The sequence below is a fragment of the Bombina bombina genome, chromosome 1 (assembly GCF_027579735.1).
Source record: "Bombina bombina isolate aBomBom1 chromosome 1, aBomBom1.pri, whole genome shotgun sequence".
Lineage (NCBI taxonomy): Eukaryota > Metazoa > Chordata > Amphibia > Anura > Bombinatoridae > Bombina > Bombina bombina.
The window spans coordinates 887,717,850-887,741,274 of NC_069499.1; positions in this window are offsets into that span (position 1 = coordinate 887,717,850).

The window sequence follows — 23,425 nt, forward strand, 5'->3', positions numbered from 1 at the left end:
GTGGCCCATGAGGCATATTTAAATACATAGCCCTGCCTGTCCCTTTACAGTACCTGCTACTACTTACATAAACATCTGTGGTTTGTTTGTATACCGAACAATGATTTTATTCATTGCTGTAAATCAATCAGTACATATAGATTTTCAGCCTCAAAAGGGATTTGTGCACTAAAAAGAGGCTTGCAGCATACTATATAAATATATAAATAAGTATGCTGCAAGCCTCTTTTTAGTGCACAAATCACTTTTAAGGCAGAGAGTCCATATGTACTGATTTACAGCAAGAAATTGACTGTGCAGTATACCAACAAACCAAATATATATTATATAGCCCTCCTCCATTTAAAAAAAAAAAGGGACAGACAGTGCATTTAACTAATGCTACAGACACTTTTTTTTCTTTTTTGTTGTATCTCTTTATTAGTAATTAAAAATATGCTGTGTCCCTGCACTGGTTATTTTATTTATCTCTCTCTTATCCCTTCTCTATCTGGCTCCCTCCTCTCCCTCCCACCTTCCTCTCCCTCTCTCCTTCCTCTCCCTCTCTCCCTTCCTCTCCCTCTCTCCCTCCCTCCTTCCTCTCCCTCTCTCACTCTCTCCTCTCCCTCTCTCCTCTCCCTCTCTCCCTCCTTCCTCTCCCTCCCTCCTTCCTCTCCCTACTTCCTCCCTCTCCCTCCTTCCTCTCCCTCCCTCTTTCCTCTCTCCCTCCTTCCTCTCTCCTTCCTCTCCCTCCCTCCTCTCCCTCCCTCCTCTCTTTTCTCCCTCCTTCCTCTACCTCTCTCCTCTCCTTCCCCTCCCTCCTCTCCCTCCCTCCTCTCCTTCCCTCCTCTTCTCCCTCCTTCCTTCCCCTCCTCTCCCTCCTTCCCTCCTCTCCTCTCACTCCTTTCCTCTTCTCCCTCCTTCCCTTCCTTCTCTCCCTCCTTCCCTCCTCTCCCTCCTTCCCTTCTTCTTTCCCTCCCTTCCTTATCTCCTTCCCTTATCTCCCTCCATTCCTTCTTTCCCTTTACATTTACTTTGTTTATGAATAAAATAAAAACAATAATAAATTTACACCTTGAACCAAAAAATATTAATGTGAAAAAAAGGCTTAAAACATCTGGAGTGGGGGGTGGGGGGGCAGCAGAATCTTAAATGCCTAGGGCAGCACAAAACCTAAATACGCCCCTGAACCACAGCTAAGCATGTGATGAGGTACTTAAAGCGTACTATTGACTATGAGTTGTGCTACAGATAATGTAGTGAAAACTTGAAACTCAAGGCGTATAGTGATGGCGATTAGGCCTCTGATGTGAATGATAGGAGGAGTATGACTGGATACAAGATTTGCCACAAAAACTACAGCAACCGACCTGGAGGAGGCATTGCCATCATCCACAAACACACCATCCAAGTTGCAACCAGCTCTGACGACCACTCACCAGGCCTAGAACACCTACACTTCAAGATCCAGGTCAACCTCTGCGGCACCCTCATCTACAGACCTCTCGGACCTCGTCCCGCCTTCTGCGACTCCATCACCGACCACATCGCACCCCATGCCCTCACCTCAATGGACTACATCCTCTTCGCTGACCTCAACTTCCATCTTGATAACCCCAACGATCACAACACCTCCACCCTCCTGGAAAACCTCGGAACCATCGGACTGAAGCAACTTGTAAACTACCCAACCCACGCAACCTGCCACACCCTCAACCCGATATTCTCCTCAGGCAACCACATCTCAGTCAATAACATCACCGAACTCCTCTGGACTGATCACCACTGCATACACTTCTCCTTCAACAAACCCACCACCCACCTCCGACAATACCACCCGCCCGCAGAAACTGGAACAACATCACCCAAGACCAGCTACACCGCACCATAAACAAATCCTCCCCTCCTACCTCCACAGATGCCAACTCCTCCGCCCGCAACCTCCACCTCTGGATTACAGACTGCTCCAACACCCTCGCCCCCCTCAAAAAACCATCCAGCCGCCAAACCACCAACAAGGCCAGCTGGTTCACCCCGGACCCTTCAGGACTCCAAACGCTACTGCAGATGATTGGAAGGAACCTGGAGATCCAGCAAGACCCTTCTGGAAAAAGCTGCCTTTAAGGAAGCAATCACCACCCACCACCACCTCATAAAAACCGCCAAAAAAAAAGCCATCCAAGACAGATTCAACTCTAACGCACACAACAGCAAGGAGTTGTTCTTATTCATCAAGGAATTCTCTAAACCCAACAGTGACACCACTAACATCCCACCCTCCCAGGACCTCTGTAATACTTCCACCGCAAGATCCTCGACATTTATGACAGTTTCACACCTCATAACCTCCACCACCCACTCCCCTACACCCGACACCCCTTCCAAATTCTCCCCCCCCCCACACCACACATGGACTATCTGTAGCCCCTTCACCACAGAGGACACCCTCAGAATCATGAAATCCATCCTCTGACACATGCCCCCATCACATATTCAACAAAAGCAAGCGACACCATCGCCCCTGAACTCCGCCGCACCATCAACTGCTCCATCAAAACTGGTACCTTCCCGGATGTCTGGAAGCACGCAGAACTGAAACCCCTACTGAAGAAACCCTCAGCAGACCCCACGGACCTGAATAACTAAAGCCCCATCTCTCTACCCCCATCCCGGTCAAAGTCCATAAACTCGCAACTTATTGACCACATTGAGGCCAACCTCACACTGGACCACTCCCAATCTGGTTTCAGAAGTAACCACAGCACCGAGACCGCCCTCCTCGCCACCACAGACGACATCCGTGCCATGCACGACCGAGAAGAACCTGCCGCCCTCATCCTCCTAGAACTCTCAGCAGCCTTTGACACTGTCGACCACAACACCCTCCACACCCGCCTACATGACGCCGGCATCCGCAGCAAAGCCCTGGAATGGGTCACCTCCTTCCCCACTGGCAGGACCCAGAAAGTCAGACTCCCGCCCTTCTCCTCCAAACCCACACCAGTCAACTGTGGTGTACCGCAAGGCTCTTCGCTGAGCCCCACCCTCTTCAACATTTACATGACCCGTCTCGCAGCCATCGTCCGACGCCACAACCTCAACATCGTCTCCTACGCCGACGATACCCAGTTAATCATCTCACTCACCCGAGATCCCACCACCGCCAATAGATAGATAGATTGATAGATAGACATTTCATTCGATCAGTGATCAGTGAAGGTAACATAGTTCTTGAGTATTGTCCAACTGACAAGATGGTAGCAGATGTTATGACAAAGCCTGCAACAAAATTCAAGTTAGAAAAGTTTTTGAGTTATATGTTTGGAAACATGCAAAAATTAAACACTTGAGAGCAAGTGGGGGTGTTGAGATATAAACTGAAAGTGCTCTTACAGTGTTGTAGCCTATATACATTGTATGTTAACAGAAGTGGTAAACAAAGTTTATTTTATGTTGTGACCTCCTCCTGACACAGGAAGCGGAAGCAGTGTATTATAATAAAGACATAGAAGCAAGAAGTGCTTTCATCCATCTTTATATAAAATAATTTATATTTCCGGTTATCCTACCCTAATAATAACAGAATTGAAACACAGATGGTCACCTTACTGTATTTATTTATAAACTGTGGTTAGGAAAACATATTTTAGTTCAACAAGTGGTTTGATGTAATAAAATGTTAGAGAAGAGCCCTTCATGGATTTGGAACACCCTTAAAGGGACAGTCAATTCCAAAATTTGTGTGGTTTAAAAATGATAAATAATCCCTTCATTACCTATTCCCCAGTTTTACAAAGCCAAAATTGTTATATTAATATACTTTTAACCTCTCTTATTACCTTGTATCTAAGCCTTTGCAGACAGCCCTATGATCACATGGCTTTTTTATTTATTATCTATTGAATTGCATTTTAGCCAATTAGTGCTGTGTTTGCCACTCCATGGATGTGAGCACAATGCTATCTATATGGCCCACATGTATTAGGCAGTCTCTTGTTGTGAAAAGCTAATAAAACAAGCATGTAATAAGAGGCTGTCTGTAGTGGTTTAGAAACAGGCAGAAATGTAGAGGTTTAAGTGTTATAAAGTATATTAATCTAACAATGTTGGTTGTGCAAAGGTTGGGAATTGGTAGTAAAGGTGTTATCTATTTTTTTAACAATACCAATTTTGTGGTTGACTGCCCCTTTTAAGGGTAATACTCTGCAGGTAAAGGAAAGTGTGGTGCAGTCTGTAAGTGTGAACAATGTTGCATTTGGCAAGGAGGGTTCTCTTACCAGTTTAAAAGCAAGTCTCAAGTGTTGCAGTCTCTTTCATTTACTGCTAAAGAATACATTTTCCCATCATCCTTTCCATCTTTTTTTCAGTAATTTAGTTCAGGATTGGATGGTAGTTAGAATATGGGTTGCTGAAGTGGCTAATAGCAGGGGTTTGGTTATTCATCTGATCTTGTAATACTATTACTCTTATTGTTGGACTCTCCTTGGCACTAACTTGTTGAACAACTTGCTGTGCTGGAGCCCCCCTATTAAGAACCATTTTATCATCTAGCAGCAGGAGGTTGCAGCCTGCTGAGAGATGAAGGTTGATGTTAGGGGCAGAGTACCTTAGATGGGATGCTGCCCCTCCCCTATAGTTAGGCACACCGAGAGCTTATGGCCGATTTGTGCCTTTGTCTTGGGTTTAGTCGCAGTTAGAAAGTTAAAGGGATAGTAAATACCTTGAGATGCTGACTTCCGTTGTGGGCGGGGCTTCACGAGGAGCGTGAGAGAGGTGTCAGAGAGACATCCATAGCTTCCATCCAGCCCCATGCGCCTGGAACACCTTTGAGGGTAAAGACAAAACTGTGCTCGGGGATGCATATGGGCGTTCCGGAAGTCATATAGCATCGCTGAAACCAGACCTACACAGCATAGCCTGATATTGCTGCACACAACAACACGGCCATCTTCCTAACTGAGGTGACACACAACTCTGCTGGCCAGACTCTGCACGTCCTGGACTGATTTGCCGCTACGGATGAGAGATGTCCCTGCAGTACAAGGACAGGTAAATATCTGCTCTAGGCGGCTGACCGAAAGATTGCAGCTACAAAGTAAGTGGCTGAGGGATGTAAGGAAAGCGGTCTTCCTATAATAAGTGCAGCACCTTTCTTATGGAATAAGGGACATATAAAGGCCATCATACAGGTGTTATTTGGCTGGGGAGAAAAGCTCCAGAAAGAAGGAGAGCTATATGAGCGACATCCCTTGACAGCTAGATAAGGGGTTGCCTTAATGCATGTACACAATCATATGGCCCACTGTGTGTCCCACTATATAAAACTTTTGTGATTTTTCTGCTTGCAAATGTGGATTTTAAAGCGTCTTGCTTAAAGTGAAGGTAAACTTTGATGAATGAAAGCCCGTTTTTTAAAAATACTATTAAAATCAGGGGCATTTTCATTCATCAAAGTTTACAAAGCAGCCGTTTTGATTAAAAACTTACCTTTTTTTCTTTTCAAAGCCAGAGCAGCTTCCCCCTCCTCAAAATCCTCTCTTCACACGTCAGCAATGACTAATCCGGCTTCCTTCAATCACAGTATGGCTTCAGGCAATTACTACCCTGGGGGAAAAGCTGTGATTGGAGGAAGTCGGATTAGTCATTGCTGATGTGTGAATAGAGGATTTCCAGGAGGGGGAAACTGCTGTGGCTGTGAAAAGGAAAAAAGGTAAGTTTTTAATCAAAACGGCTGCTTTGTAAACTTTAACGAATGAAAGTGCCCCTGTATTTAATAGTATTTTTAAAAAACGAGCATTCATTCACCAAAGTTTACCTTCACTTTAAAGGGGCCCTGAGCTTGGCTTTCATCTTTCCTTGTTTAAAGGAGGCACCTTTCACTTCAAGGAGCAAGTAAAGGGTATCACGAGGAACGGTTCTGGTTAATTGTGAGCAAACTAAACGCCCTTCCCTTGTGTTTGGGGAGTAGCGGCAGCTACAGCCCTTTCTAGTTTGCCTATTGTGTTTATCTCACGTTATAATGCCCTATACCCACTCCCTGGTCCATCTCATACAAATAAGATTAGTTTCAAGGAAGGATTGAACTGGCTCAGCACTAAGGTCCTGCAGCGAAAGCTCTGCAGAACATAAGACTGTAAAGGACTGTAACGCTCTTTTCTTCCCTAGGTGCCTGATGCAGTTAGAACACAGTGTGTAGATTATTATACAATATAGGCTAATTATTGCCCTTCATACAGCACAATGGCCTAGGTCACATATCATTTTTGTCTTGTCAGCCTTATATGACAGATAAGTTGAAGGCTCCAGGGTTTCTTAGAATAATTGCTAGACTGGCGGTATTGCTCACATTATAAAGCCGCTATAGCGTACACTTTTGTATTATTGGTACACTTATTTTGCACCCATCTGCTCGCATACAAGTAGAGCAGAACTTCTCACTATTATATTGTGTCCCTATCATTGGTACGCGTCCTTGATATATTAAGTGTCATTTTGTTTTTGCACATTAACTCACTGTGTTTTGCATTTAAATCACTGTTTTGTTTTTGTTTATATATATATATATATATATATATATATATATATATATATACACACACACAGAGAAGCACACTCACAGGAACGAACAACCGGCTCAATACCATTGTTAGCCTGTTCTATGGCAATTTACCACCTGGGTGCAGCTTCTTTTAGCCCAGTAATGCTTTTCAGAGAGTAGAACTTTCCTGCAGCATATCAGTCTGATCCCGACTATTACGGTAAGTCCAGCACCGAAAATACCAGGCAATTCCTCCCTGAAGAAGGAACACAGCAACCCCAGATGATCGTTTCGGCCTTCATTGGGTCTCGTCAGTGAGGTGTAGCCATATTCCTTTAAGCACACTGAGCAAGGAGTCCACGTCTGGTTTCCCCTTTTACCCATAGGGAGACTAAATACACACAGAGAGAAGCACACTTACAGGAACGAACAACCAGCTAAATACCATTGTTAGCCTGTTCTATGGCGATTTACCACCTGGGTGCAGCTTCTTTTAGCCCAGTAATGCTTTACACAGAGTAGAACTTTCCTGTAGCATATCAGTCTGATCCCGACTATTACGGTCAGTCCACCACCAAAAATACCAGGCAATTCCTCTCTGAACAAGGAGCACAGCAACCCCAGACGATCGTTTCGATCTTCATTGGGTCTCATCAGTGAGGTGTAGCCATGTTCCTCTAAGCACACTGAGCAAGGAGTCCACGTCTGGTTTCCCCTTTTTCCCATAGGGAGACTAAATACACACAGAGAGAAGCACACTCTTAGGAATGAACAACCGGCTCAATACCATTGTTAGCCTGTTCTATGGCGATTTACCACCTGGGTGCAGCTTCTTTTAGCCCAGTAATGCTTTTCACAGAGTAGAACTTTCCTGTAGCATATCAGTCTGATCCCGCCTATTACGTTCAGTCCAGCGCCGAAATACCAGGCAATTCCTCTCTGAACAAGGAACACAGCAACCCCAGACAATCGCTTCATCCTTCATTGGGCCTCGTCAGTGAGGTGTAGCCATATTCCTCTAAGCACACTGAGCAAGGAGTCCACGTCTGGTTTCCCCTTTTTCCCATAGGGAGACTAAATACACACAGAGAGATGCACACTCACAGGAACGAACAACCAGCTCAATACCATTGTTAACCTGTTCTATGGCAATTTACCACCTGGGTGCAATGCTTTTCACAGAGTAGAACTTTCTTGTATCTTATCAGTCTGATCCCGCCTATTACGGTCAGTCCAGCACCGAAATTCCAGGCAATTCCTCTCTGAACAAGGAACACAGCAACCCCAGACAATTGTTTCGGCCTTCATTGGGCCTCGTCAGTGAGGTGTAGCCATATTCCTCTAAGCACACTGAGCAAGGAGTCCACGTCTGGTTTCTCCTTTTTCCCATAGGGACACTAAATACACACAGAGAGAAGAACACTCACAGGAACGAACAACCGGCTCAATACCATTGTTAACCTGTTCTATGGCGATTTACCACCTGGGTGCAGCTTCTTTTAGCTCAGTAATACTTTTCACAGAGAAGAACTTTCCTGTAGCATATCAGTCTGATCCCGCCTATTACGGTCAGTCCAGCACCGAAATACCAGGCAATTCCTCTCTGAACAAGGAACACAGCAACCCCAGACAATCGTTTCGGCCTTCATTGGCCCTCGTCAGTAAGGTGTAGCTATATTCCTCTAAACATACTGAGCAAGGAGTCCACGTCTGGTTTCCCCTTTTTCCCATAGGGAGACTAAATACACACAGAGAGAAGCACACTCACAGGAACAAACAACCAGCTCAATACCATTGTTAGCCGAAACGATCATCTGGGGTTGCTGTGTTCCTTGTTCAGAGAGGAATTGCCTGGTATTTCGGCGCTGGACTGACCGTAATAGGTGAGATCACACTGATATACTACAGGAAAGTTCCACTATGTGAAAAGCATTGCTGGGATAAAAGTTGCAGGTGGTAAATTGCCATAGAACAGGCTAACAATGGTATTGAGCCAGTTGTTCGTTCCTGTTAGTGCACTTCTCTCTGTATGTATTTAGTCTCCCTATGGGAAAAAAGGGGCAACCAGACGTGAACTTCTTGCTCAGTGTGCTTAGAGGAATATGGCTACACCTCACTGACGAGGCCCAATGAAGGCCGAAACGATTGTCTGGGGTTGCTATGTTTCTTGTTCAGAGAGGAATTGTCTGGTATTTCGGCGCTAGACTGACCGTAATAGGCGGGATCAGACTGATATACTATTATTGTCTGGTATTTCGGCGCTAGACCTCTCTGAACAAGGAACACAGCAACCCCAGACAATCGTTTCGGCCTTTCCACTCTGTGAAAAGCATTACTGGGATAAAAGTTGCACCCAGGTGGTAAATCGCCATAGAACAGGCTAACAATGGTATTGAGACAGTTGTTCGTTCCTGTAAGTGCACTTCTCTCTGTATGTATTTAGTCTCCCTATGGGAAAAAAGGGGCAACCAGACGTGGACTACTTGCTCAGTGTGCTTAGAGGAATATGCCTACACCTCACTGACGAGGCCCAATGAAGGCCGAAACGATCGTCTGGGGTTGCTGTGTTCCTTGTTCAGAGAGGAATTTTCTGGTATTTCGGCGCTAGACTGACCGTAATAGGCGGGATCAGACTGATATACTACAGGAAAGTTCAACTCTGTGAAAAGCATTACTGGGATAAAAGTTGCACCCAGGTGGTAAATCGCCATATAACAGGCTAACAATGGTATTGAGCCAGTTGTTCGTTCCTGTGAGTCCACTTCTCTCTGTATATATTTAGTCTCCCTATGGGAAAAAGGGGAAACCAGACGTGGACTCCTTGCTCAGTGTGCTTAGAGGAATATGGCTTCACCTCACTAACGAGGCCCAATGAAGGCAGAAACGATCGTCTGGGGTTGCTGTGTTCCTTGTTCAGAGAGGAATTGCCTGGTATTTCGGTACTGGATTGACCGTAATAGGCGGGATCAGACTGATATACTACAGGAAAGTTCCACTCTGTGAAAAGCATTACTGGGATAAAAGTTGCACCCAGGTGGTAAATCGCCACAGAACAGGCTAACAATGGTATTGAGCCAGTTGTTCATTCCTGTGAGTGTACTTCTCTCTGTAAGTATTTAGTCTCCCTATGGGAAAAAAGGGGCAACCAGACGTGGACTACTTGCTCAGTGTGCTTATAGGAATATGGCTACACCTCACTGACGAGGCACAATGAAGGCCGAAACGATTGTCTGGGGTTGCTGTGTTCCTTTTTCAGAGAGGAATTGCTTGGTATTTCGGCGCTGGACTGACTGTAATAGGCAGGATCAGACTGATATACTACAGGAAAGTTCCACTCTGTGAAAAGCATTACTGGGATAAAAGTTGCACCCAGGTGGTAAATCGCCATAGAACAGGCTAACAATGTTATTGAGCCAGTTGTTCGTTCCTGTGAGTCCACTTCTCTCTGTATATATTTAGTCTCCCTATGGGAAAAAGGGGAAACCAGACGTGGACTCCTTGCTCAGTGTGCTTAGAGGAATATGGCTTCACCTCACTGACGAGGCCCAATGAAGGCCGAAACGATCATCTGGGGTTGCTGTGTTCCTTGTTCAGAGAGGAATTGCCTGGTATTTCGGTGCTGGACTGACCGTAATAGGCGGGATCAGACTGATATACTACAGGAAAGTTCCACTCTGTGAAAAGCATTACTGGGATAAAAGTTGCACCCAGGTGGTAAATCGCCATAGAACAGACTAACAATGGTATTGAGCCAGTTGTTCGTTCCTGTGAGTGTACTTCTCTCTGTAAGTATTTAGTCTCCATATGGGAAAAAAGGGGCAACCAGACGTGGACTACTTGCTCAGTGTGCTTATAGGAATATGGCTACACCTCACTGACGAGGCACAATGAAGGCCGAAACGATTGTCTTGGGTTGCTGTGTTCCTTTTTCAGAGAGGAATTGCTTGGTATTTCGGCGCTGGACTGACTGTAATAGGCAGGATCAGACTGATATACTACAGGAAAGTTCCACTCTGTGAAAAGCATTACTGGAATAAAAGTTGCACCCAGGTGGTAAATCGCCATAGAACAGGCTAACAATGGTATTGAGCCAGTTGTTCGTTCCTGTGAGTGCACTTCTATCTGTATGTATTTAGTCTCCCTATGGGAAAAGGGGCAACCAGACGTGGACTCCTTGCTCAGTGTGCTTAGAGGAATATTGCTACACCTCACTGACGAGGCCCAATGAAGGCCGAAACGATCGTCTGGGGTTGCTGTGTTCCTTTGTGACTCTATTGCTGAATGTGCTGCTGTATTTTGATATTGTGGATCGCTTTTTTCGGCTACACCGGCCGTTATCATTCAGCAAGCACCGTTGTTACCTGTCAGCTACATGGATCAGTCCGCCTCTGCTTACTGATTGCGCCGGAAGTACTGTGTCTGTAGTGGCCTGGTTGATGTGTTGCTGTGTTCCTTGTTCAGAGAGGAATTGCTTGGTATTTCGGTGCTGGACTGACCATAATAGGTGGGATCAGACTGATATACTACAGGAAAGTTCCACTCTGTGAAAAGCATTACTGGGCTAAAAAGTTGCACCCAGGTGGTAAATTGCCATAGAACAGGCTAACAATGGTATTGAGCCAGTTGTTCGTTCCTGTCAGTGTACTTCTCTCTGTATGTATTTAGTCTTTATATGGGAGAAAGGGGGCAACCAGACGTGGACTCCTTGCTCAGTGTGCTTAGAGGAATATGGCTACACCTCACTGACGAGGACCAATGAAGGCCGAAACGATCGTCTGGGGTTGCTGTGTTCCTTGTTCAGAGAGGAATTGCCTGGTATTTCGGCGCTGGACTGACCGTAATAGGCGGGATCAGACTGATATACTACAGGAAAGTACCACTCTGTGAAAAGCATTACTGGGATAAAAGTTGCACCCAGGTGGTAAATCGCCATAGAACAGGCTAACAATGGTATTGAGCCAGTTGTTCGTTCCTGTGAGTCCACTTCTCTCTGTATATATTTAGTCTCCCTATGGGAAAAAGGGGAAACCAGACGTGGACTCCTTGCTCAGTGTGCTTAGAGGAATATGGCTTCACCTCACTAACGAGGCCCAATGAAGGCAGAAACGATCGTCTGGGGTTGCTGTGTTCCTTGTTCAGAGAGGAATTGCCTGGTATTTCGGTACTGGATTGACCGTAATAGGCGGGATCAGACTGATATACTACAGGAAAGTTCCACTCTGTGAAAAGCATTACTGGGATAAAAGTTGCACCCAGGTGGTAAATCGCCATAGAACAGGCTAACAATGGTATTGAGCCAGTTGTTCATTCCTGTGAGTGTACTTCTCTCTGTAAGTATTTAGTCTCCCTATGGGAAAAAAGGGGCAACCAGACGTGGACTACTTGCTCAGTGTGCTTATAGGAATATGGCTACACCTCACTGACGAGGCACAATGAAGGCCGAAACGATTGTCTGGGGTTGCTGTGTTCCTTTTTCAGAGAGGAATTGCTTGGTATTTCGGCGCTGGACTGACTGTAATAGGCAGGATCAGACTGATATACTACAGGAAAGTTCCACTCTGTGAAAAGCATTACTGGGATAAAAGTTGCACCCAGGTGGTAAATCGCCATAGAACAGGCTAACAATGTTATTGAGCCAGTTGTTCGTTCCTGTGAGTCCACTTCTCTCTGTATATATTTAGTCTCCCTATGGGAAAAAGGGGAAACCAGACGTGGACTCCTTGCTCAGTGTGCTTAGAGGAATATGGCTTCACCTCACTGACGAGGCCCAATGAAGGCCGAAACGATCATCTGGGGTTGCTGTGTTCCTTGTTCAGAGAGGAATTGCCTGGTATTTCGGTGCTGGACTGACCGTAATAGGCGGGATCAGACTGATATACTACAGGAAAGTTCCACTCTGTGAAAAGCATTACTGGGATAAAAGTTGCACCCAGGTGGTAAATCGCCATAGAACAGACTAACAATGGTATTGAGCCAGTTGTTCGTTCCTGTGAGTGTACTTCTCTCTGTAAGTATTTAGTCTCCATATGGGAAAAAAGGGGCAACCAGACGTGGACTACTTGCTCAGTGTGCTTATAGGAATATGGCTACACCTCACTGACGAGGCACAATGAAGGCCGAAACGATTGTCTTGGGTTGCTGTGTTCCTTTTTCAGAGAGGAATTGCTTGGTATTTCGGCGCTGGACTGACTGTAATAGGCAGGATCAGACTGATATACTACAGGAAAGTTCCACTCTGTGAAAAGCATTACTGGAATAAAAGTTGCACCCAGGTGGTAAATCGCCATAGAACAGGCTAACAATGGTATTGAGCCAGTTGTTCGTTCCTGTGAGTGCACTTCTATCTGTATGTATTTAGTCTCCCTATGGGAAAAGGGGCAACCAGACGTGGACTCCTTGCTCAGTGTGCTTAGAGGAATATTGCTACACCTCACTGACGAGGCCCAATGAAGGCCGAAACGATCGTCTGGGGTTGCTGTGTTCCTTTGTGACTCTATTGCTGAATGTGCTGCTGTATTTTGATATTGTGGATCGCTTTTTTCGGCTACACCGGCCGTTATCATTCAGCAAGCACCGTTGTTACCTGTCAGCTACATGGATCAGTCCGCCTCTGCTTACTGATTGCGCCGGAAGTACTGTGTCTGTAGTGGCCTGGTTGATGTGTTGCTGTGTTCCTTGTTCAGAGAGGAATTGCTTGGTATTTCGGTGCTGGACTGACCATAATAGGTGGGATCAGACTGATATACTACAGGAAAGTTCCACTCTGTGAAAAGCATTACTGGGATAAAAGTTGCACCCAGGTGGTAAATCGCCATAGAACAGACTAACAATGGTATTGAGCCAGTTGTTCGTTCCTGTGAGTGTACTTCTCTCTGTAAGTATTTAGTCTCCATATGGGAAAAAAGGGGCAACCAGACGTGGACTACTTGCTCAGTGTGCTTATAGGAATATGGCTACACCTCACTGACGAGGCACAATGAAGGCCGAAACGATTGTCTTGGGTTGCTGTGTTCCTTTTTCAGAGAGGAATTGCTTGGTATTTCGGCGCTGGACTGACTGTAATAGGCAGGATCAGACTGATATACTACAGGAAAGTTCCACTCTGTGAAAAGCATTACTGGAATAAAAGTTGCACCCAGGTGGTAAATCGCCATAGAACAGGCTAACAATGGTATTGAGCCAGTTGTTCGTTCCTGTGAGTGCACTTCTATCTGTATGTATTTAGTCTCCCTATGGGAAAAGGGGCAACCAGACGTGGACTCCTTGCTCAGTGTGCTTAGAGGAATATTGCTACACCTCACTGACGAGGCCCAATGAAGGCCGAAACGATCGTCTGGGGTTGCTGTGTTCCTTTGTGACTCTATTGCTGAATGTGCTGCTGTATTTTGATATTGTGGATCGCTTTTTTCGGCTACACCGGCTGTTATCATTCAGCAAGCACCGTTGTTACCTGTCAGCTACATGGATCAGTCCGCCTCTGCTTACTGATTGCGCCGGAAGTACTGTGTCTGTAGTGGCCTGGTTGATGTGTTGCTGTGTTCCTTGTTCAGAGAGGAATTGCTTGGTATTTCGGTGCTGGACTGACCATAATAGGTGGGATCAGACTGATATACTACAGGAAAGTTCCACTCTGTGAAAAGCATTACTGGGCTAAAAAGTTGCACCCAGGTGGTAAATTGCCATAGAACAGGCTAACAATGGTATTGAGCCAGTTGTTCGTTCCTGTCAGTGTACTTCTCTCTGTATGTATTTAGTCTTTATATGGGAGAAAGGGGGCAACCAGACGTGGACTCCTTGCTCAGTGTGCTTAGAGGAATATGGCTACACCTCACTGACGAGGCCCAATGAAGGCCGAAACGATCGTCTGGGGTTGCTGTGTTCCTTGTTCAGAGAGGAATTGCCTGGTATTTCGGCACTGGACTGACCGTAATAGGCGGGATCAGACTGATATACTACAGGAAAGTTCCACTCTGTGAAAAGCATTACTGGGATAAAAGTTGCACCCAGGTGGTAAATCGCCATAGAACAGGCTAACAATGGTATTGAGCCAGTTGTTCGTTCCTGTAAGTGCATGTCTCTCTGTATGTATTTAGTCTCCCTATGGGAAAAAGAGGCAACCAGGTGTGGACTACTTGCTCAGTGTGCTTAGAGGAATATGGCTACACCTCACTGACGAGGCCCAATGAAGGCAGAAACGATCATCTGGGGTTGCTGTGTTCCTTGTTCAGAGAGGAATTGTCTGGTATTTCGGTGCTGGACTGACCGTAATAGGCGGGATCAGACTGATATACTACAGGAAAGTTCCACTCTTTGAAAAGCATTACTGGGCTAAAAAGTTGCACCCAGGTGGTAAATCGCCATAGAACAGGCTAACAATGGTATTGAGCCAGTTGTTTGTTCCTGTGAGTGTACTTCTCTCTGTAAGTTTTTAGTCTCCCTATGGGAAAAAAGGGGCAACCAGACATGGACTACTTGCTCAGTGTGCTTAGAGGAATATGGCTACACCTCACTGATGAGGCCCAATGAAGGCCGAAACGATCATCTGGGGTTGCTGTGTTCCTTTGTGACTCTATTGGTGAAAGTACTGCTGTATTTTGATAGATATTGTGGATCGCTTTTTTCGGCTACACCGGCCGTTCTCATTCAGCAAGCACCCCTGTTACCTGTCAGCTGCATGGATCAGTCCGCCTCTACTCACTGATTGCGCCGGAACTACCGTGTCTGTAGCGGCCTGGTTGATGTGTTGCTGTGTTCCTTGTTGAGAGAGGAATTGCCTGGTATTTCGGCGCTGGACTGACCGTAATAGGCGGGATCAGACTGATATACTACAGGAAAGTTCCACTCTGTGAAAAGCATTACTGGGCTAAAAAGTTGCACCCAGGTGGTAAATCGCCATAGAACAGACTAACAATGGTATTGAGCCAGTTGTTCGTTCCTGTGAGTGCATTTCTCTCTGTATATATATATATATATATATATATACACACACACACATTCACTGAAGAGTAGCTCTTCACCTCCTGAGTTTTACATATATCACTTATTTCACCTATAGAAAAATTTATGAAACAAGCTAAGTCTAAATCGCCAGCAATGCTGGTCAGACAGTGAGACAGAAAGGCCAAAGCGGTAGATATGGAAAGCAGCCTAGACAGTCAGCCCCCTACAGTAACTGGCCAGGAACAGCAGGTTCTGTTCAAACAGATCTCGGGCTTGGTTTTACCTCAGTTTAATATAATTAAAGGCGAGATTTCTGGTCTTACCGAAGAGGTCATACAGTTTGCTAATAGAATCTCAGAGGTCGATGTCCTGAGTCTCAGATCTGTAGATCAGATGTATATTCAGGAGACAGCAAGCAAGTCTCAAGACGCTACAATTAAAGCACTGCGCTCTAAGTTAGAAGATCTAGAAGATCGCTCCTGTAGAAATAATTAAACAATTGTAGGGCTCCCGGAAACACAGCAGTTTTATGATTTAGTCAAGTTTGCAGCGTGAGATTTGCCCCAGAGTTTAGGTATGCAGCCAGTAGAGCAGAAAATATTTGTTGAAAGAGCACACAGATTAGGACCACCTAGGAAAAACACAGATAGTACAGTTAACGCAAGAAATCAAATACTTACATTTTCAGGAAAAAGTTGCCATCATGAGCCAATATAGAAAAATTACCCCTCTAATGATAGGCCAAGATAAAATCCTTATATTTCAGGATTTCTCTGCTGATACTATGCAGAGAATCAACTTGATTCAACACAATGATTTTGAAGTTCCACGATTACCATCGCAATTTATTAAGGTTATGACCAAGATAGGTTATGTATGGATGACTTTTAACTTGTGCTTTTATTATTTTTTCTTTTTTCCTTCCCTTTTTTTTCTCTCTCCTATCCCCTATGCCCTTCATAGATAGGATACAAGTAACAATTTGTATTCTATGGTGTTATGGCTAAAAAGTTGAATATAATTTCCTGGAATTTTGGGGGAATAACCTACCCGGCCAAAAGGAACCTTATATTGCGACAACTAAAAAAGATAGTCCAGATGTGGTACTCCTCCAAGAGACCCATCTGAATAATATTGAACATGCAAATGGGTGGGAGAGGTTATTGCTACCCCAAGTATTCAGCATAAGAGGGGCGTGTCTTTTCTTTTCTCCAAAGCATTGGCCTATAAAATAGTATCAAAACTTTTCGATCCCAAAGGATGATTTATAATTATTGAGCTACAATATAATGGGAATTTATATGTCATTTGTAACGTGTATGGTCCTAATGAGCTGGATCCACAATTTTGGGATATATTATATATTAAACTTTTGCCTTTCTTAGACAAGAATTTGATTGTTGCAGGCGACTTTAACATGACCCTTTGTTCTCAGATCAACAGGATTAGAATTGGTAATAAACATATTAAGAAAACTCGAGAGGAAAGGGTATTTGGGGCTTTCTGCAATAGACTAAATCTTCGAGACATATGGCGAGCTAAAATCCCAGATAATAGAAAGTTTACGTGTGAGTCCAAATCCCACAAAACAATGTCACTTATAGATTTATTCCTTGTCTCTGACTACATGCACCTAGACCCGTTACCCAGAATTAACGATATAGTAATTTCTGGCCAAGCAGTCATTGGATTAAAAATAGGGACAGACAAAACTCAAGTAGCTACAATGAATACCATATTCTTCCCTAAATTTCTCCTAAACGATAGGAATTTTAATAGATTTTTAGTAAGGAAATGGAGAGAATATTATGTTAACAACGTAGCATACTTTTGTGGCGAAATAAAAGCATATCTGGTTAAATGGAAGAAAAAAGTAAGAGCTAGGGATCTTCAGCTAACGAATCAAGTAAAGAACAGCTACGTCGCTTATATTGATAACCCTAATACGAAGACATGGGGGAAATATAAAGCTGCGAAGGCAGAAAGGGACACATTTTTGAAGCAGAAAGGGCTTAGGGAGGATGCAAGGAACAAAGCTTTTTTTGCGGGTCATCAGGCCAGATCTGCTAAATACCTTGCAAGGTAATTAAGTCAGGTAAAGGAGGGAGGAATATAGCAAGCTTTAAGACAAGTGCAGGAAATATGACATCTCCAGACGAGATCAGGAATGCCTTTTATACATGTTACCAGGATATACAGTAGATAAATTTGATGACTCAGTGAAGGACTCATTCTGGAATAATATTTAACTTCCTAAATTTACATCGGCAGATCTTACAGAGCTAAATCAGCCAATTGATAAGGATGAAATCTTAATTGCTATTGGTAAGGCAAAATTAAGCAAAGCTCCTGGTCCTGACCAGTTACCAGCTGAATTTTATAGAATGCTGAAAGATGAGGTCATAGATACACTTTTTAAGCTTTTTAACAAGTATTATTTAGAGAATAAGATGGACTCTAAACTGTTTACAGCCTCAGTAATTACACTGATTCCTAAGAAAGATAAATATCCAGAATAGCTCAGCTCTTATCGTCCCATCTCCTTACTTAATAATGACAACAAACTACTCACTGAAAAAATGTATCAGCAGCCTCATTCATTTTGACCAGTCAGGTTTCATGCCAGGTAGAAATTCTTCTAAGAACCTACGTAAGGTATTATTGCTTTTAGAATATTATTGGAACATAATTAATAATACTAAGAAACCCTTTAAAATAGATATGACGTTAGTGACCCTGGATGCGGAAAAAGCATTCGACTCTATAATATGGGACCATCTATTTACAACACTCACACAGTTCAGATTGATGGGTCAATTTCTTAACTTTACAAAATTGTTATATAATAATCCCTCCTCTCAGGTACTAATCGATGGGGGCTGTCGCCCAAGATAATTATGGCTAAAGGCACTAGACAGGGATGCCCGCTTTCGTCGCTTCTATTAAACCTGTCGCTAGTACCTCTTGCTGTCCGGTTAAGACAAGATCTAGAGGGAATAAGGTTGGGGGATACCAATTGTGTGTTGTCACTTTATGCTGATGATTTATTGGTATTCCTCTCTAATACAAATTTGAGTATCCCATGCCTTGTAGATATTATTAAAGAGTTTAGTCAATTTTCAGGATATAAAATCAGTCAAAAAAATCAGAACTGTTGTGGATTAACTACACCAAAAATAGTTGCTTAGACCACCCATTCCAAATTGTTGATCAAATCAAATATTTAGGGATCTGGATAAGTAATAACCCCAATCTATGGTATAAGGCTAACTATCTAAAATTCTTTCAGGGAAGTAAGCCTCTGGTCGAACGGTGGTCAGCACTCCCTATCTCTCTCTCTGCTAAAATTACTTTACTAAAATCCTTTTTGCTCCCACAAATTTTATAGAAGAATTATGATATTAGAATTCAATATTAGAATTCAATACATTGTGCTTACAATGCTTGTGGGGAGGGGGGAAGCCACGCCTCTCTTTACGCATTTTGTCTCTTCAAAAGGAATTTGGGGGGTTCGGTCTTCTGAATATTAAGTATTATACTTGGGTAACCATGATTAAAATTGCAGCAGATTGGCTTACAGGGAGGAATTATTACTCTTCAGTGGGTATAGAAGAAAAGCTGATTAGACCCTATTCATTGAAAGCTATTCTCCATTTCCCTAGAAATAAACTACCTTTAGCTGTTTATGAATTAACTCTTATTAGAAACATAGTCATCGCCTGGCAAAAATTTGCTGGTGAATTACAAATTAATTGTAGAGTATCACGCTATCTCCCTATTGTTGGTAACCTCGAATTTCTGCCAGGGTTAGATTCAGGGGTATTCCAGATCTGGAAAGGGAAGGCACTTGAATTCTTAATTCAGTTGGCAGAAACCGGCTTGCAGTCTCATAAATTGTGAATATGATATCCCTAAACAACATTTTTTTGGGATTCTTACAGTTAAGACAATTTTTTATTCAAACTATAACAGATAGTGGACCATCGTGGGATTTGGGCATAATTGAGAAAAATATTCAGGCTTATAAAGCAGGCGCCCACTCTATCTCCTCATTGTACAAAATGCTCATAAGAAAGCAAGGCCTTGCATACTTAGAAGAAATTACTGGTAAATGGCAAAGGTCCTTTCCACACCTGGAAATGCAGGTTATTAAAAGTAGTTTCCTAAGGGTTGGATTTAGGATTTCGACTTGGAGAGGAGAATCACAAAGGCCTAGATTTAGAGTTTTGTCGGTAACGACCCGCGTAGCTAACGCCGGCTTTTTTCTGGCCGCACCATAAAAATAACTCTGGTATTGAGAGTCCACAAAAAGGCTGCGTTAGGCTCCAAAAAAGGAGCGTAGAGCATTTTTAACGCAGCTTCAACTCTCGATACCAGAGTTGCTTACGCAAGCGGCCAGCCTCAAAAACGTGCTCGTGCACGATTCCCCCATAGGAAACAATGGGGCTGTTTGAGCTGAAAAAAAACCTAACACCTGCAAAAAAGCCGCGTTCAGCTCCTAACGCAGCCCGATTGTTTGCTATGGGGAAACACTTCATACGTCTGCACCTAACACCCTAACATGTAACCCGAGTCTAAACACCCCTAGCCTTACACTTATTAACCCCTAATCTGCCGCCCCCGCTATCGCTGACCCCTGCTTATTATTTTTAACCCCTAATCTGCCGCTCCGTAAACCGCTGCTACTTACATTATCCTTATGTACCCCTAATCTGCTTCCCCTAACACCGCCGACCCCTATATTATATTTATTAACCCCTAATCTGCCCCCCTCAACGTCGCCTCCACCTGCCTACACTTATTAACCCCTAATCTGCCGAGCGGACCTGAGCGCTACTATAATAAAGTTATTAACCCCTAATCCGCATCACTAACCCTATAATAAATAGTATTAACCCCTAATCTGCCCTCCCTAACATCGCCGACACCTAACTTCAAACATTAACCCCTAATCTGCCGACCGGAGCTCACCGCTACTATAATAAATGTATTAACCCCCTAAAGCTAAGTCTAACCCTAACACTAACACCCCCTAAGTTAAATATAATTTTAATCTAACGAAATTAATTAACTCTTATTAAATAAATTATTCCTATTTAAAGCTAAATACTTACCTGTAAAATAAATCCTAATATAGCTACAATATAAATTATAATTACATTGTATCTATTTTAGGATTAATATTTATTTTACAGGCAACTTTGTAATTATTTTAACCAGGTACAATAGCTATTAAATAAACATAAGAAAAATATTACAACAATTTTAAACTAATTACACCTACTCTAAGCCCCCTAATAAAATAACAAAGACCCCCAAAATAACAAAATGCCCTACCCTATTCTAAATTACTACATTTCAAAGCTCTTTTACCTTACCAGCCCTGAACAGGGCCCTTTGCGGGGCATGCCCCAAGAAATTCAGCTCTTTTGCCTGTAAAAAAAAACATACAATACCCCCCCAACATTACAACCGACCACCCACATACCCCTAATCTAACCCAAACCCCCCTTAAATAAACCTAACACTAAGCCCCTGAAGATCTTCCTACCTTGTCTTCACCCTACCAGGTTCACCGATCCGTCCTGAAGAGCTCCTCCGATGTCCTGATCCAAGCCCAAGCGGGGGGCTGGAGAGGTCCATGATCCGGCTGAAGTCTTCATCCAAGCGGGAGCTGAAGAGGTCCATGATCTGGATGAAGTCTTCTATCAATCTTCTTTCTTCCGGATCCATCTTGCAGACCTCCGACGCGGAACATCCTCTTCTCCCGACGCCTACTAGCCGAATGACGGTTCCTTTAAGGGACGTCATCCAAGATGGCGTCCCTCGAATTCCGATTGGCTGATAGGATTCTATCAGCCAATCGGAATTAAGGTAGGAATATTCTGATTGGCTGATGGAATCAGCCAATCAGAATCAAGTTCAATCCGATTGGCTGATTCGATCAGCCAATCAGATTGAGCTTGCATTCTATTGGCTGTTCCGATCAGCCAATAGAATGCGAGCTCAATCTGATTGGCTGATTGGATCAGCCAATCGGATTGATCTTGATTCTGATTGGCTGATTCCATCAGCCAATCAGAATATTCCTACCTTAATTCCGATTGGCTGATAGAATCCTATCAGCCAATCGGAATTCGAGGGACGCCATCTTGGATGACGTCCCTTAAAGGAACCGTCATTCGGCTAGTAGGCGTTGGGAGAAGAGGATGTTCCGCGTCGGAGGTCTGCAAGATGGATCCGGAAGAAAGAATATTGAAGATGCCGTTGATAGAAGACTTCATCCGGATCATGGACCTCTTCAGCTCCCGCTTGGATGAAGACTTCAGCCGGATCATGGACCTCTTCAGCCCCCCGCTTGGGCTTGGATCAGGACATCGGAGGAGCTCTTCAGGACGGATCGGTGAACCTGGTAGGGTGAAGACAAGGTAGGAAGATCTTCAGGGGCTTAGTGTTAGGTTTATTTAAGGGGGGTTTGGGTTAGATTAGGGGTATGTGGGTGGTGGGTTGTAATGTTGGGGGGGGTATTGTATGTTTTTTTTTACAGGCAAAAGATCTGAATTTCTTGGGGCATGCCCCGCAAAGGGTGGTAAGGTAAAAGAGCTTTGAAATGTAGTAATTTAGAATAGGGTAGGGCATTTTGTTATTTTGGGGGTCTTTGTTATTTTATTAGGGGGCTTAGAGTAGGTGTAATTAGTTTAAAATTGTTGTAATATTTTTCTTATGTTTGTAAATATTTTTTTATTTTTTGTAACTTAGTTCTTTTTTATTTTTTGTACTTTAGATAGTTTATTTCATTGTAGTTATTTGTAGGTATTGTATTTAATTTATTTATTGATAGTGTAGTGGTAGGTTTAATTGTAGATAATTATAAGTAGTTTATTTCATTAATTTATTGATAGTGTAGTGTTAGGTTTAATTGTAACTTAGGTTAGGATTTATTTTACAGGTAAATTTGTAATTATTTTAACTATTTTAGCTATTAGTTAATAGTTCTTAACTATTAAATAGCTATTGTACCTGGTTAAAATAATTACAAAGTTGCCTGTAAAATAAATATTAATCCTAAAATAGCTACAATGTAATTATTCGTTATATTGTAGCTATATTAGGGTTTATTTTACAGGTAAGTATTTAGCTTTAAATAGGAATAATTTATTTAATAAGAGTTAATTTCGTTAGATTTAAATTATATTTAATTTAGGGGGGTGTTAGTGTTAGGGTTAGACTTAGCTTTAGGGGTTAATACATTTATTAGAATAGCGGTGAGCTCCGGTCGGCAGATTAGGGGTTAATAATTGAAGTTAGGTGTTGGCGATGTTAGGGAGGGCAGATTAGGGGTTAATACTATTTATTATAGGGTTAGTGAGGCGGATTAGGGGTTAATAACTTTATTATAGTAGCGGTGCGGTCCACTCGGCAGATTAGGGGTTAATAAGTGTAGGCAGGTGGAGGCGACGTTGTGGGGGGCAGATTAGGGGTTAATAAATATAATATAGGGGTCGGCGGTGTTAGGGGCAGCAGATTAGGGGTACATAGCTATAATGTAGGTGGCGGCACTTTGCGGTCGGCAGATTAGGGGTTAATTATTGTAGGTAGCTGGCGGCGACGTTGTGGGGGGCAGATTAGGGGTAAATAAATATAATACAGGGGTCAGCGGTGTTAGGGGCAGCAGATTAGGGGTACATAAGTATAACGTAGGTGGCGGTCGGCAGATTAGGGGTTAAAAAAATTTAATCGAGTGGCGGCGATGTGGGGGGGCCTCAGTTTAGGGGTACATAGGTAGTTTATGGGTGTTAGTGTACTTTAGAGTACAGTAGTTAAGAGCTTTATGAACCGGCGTTAGCCCAGAAAGCTCTTAACTACTGACTTTTTTCCTGCGGCTGGAGTTTTGTCGTTAGATGTCTAACGTTCACTTCAGACACGACTCTAAATACCGGAGTTAGAAAGATCCCATTGAAAAGATAG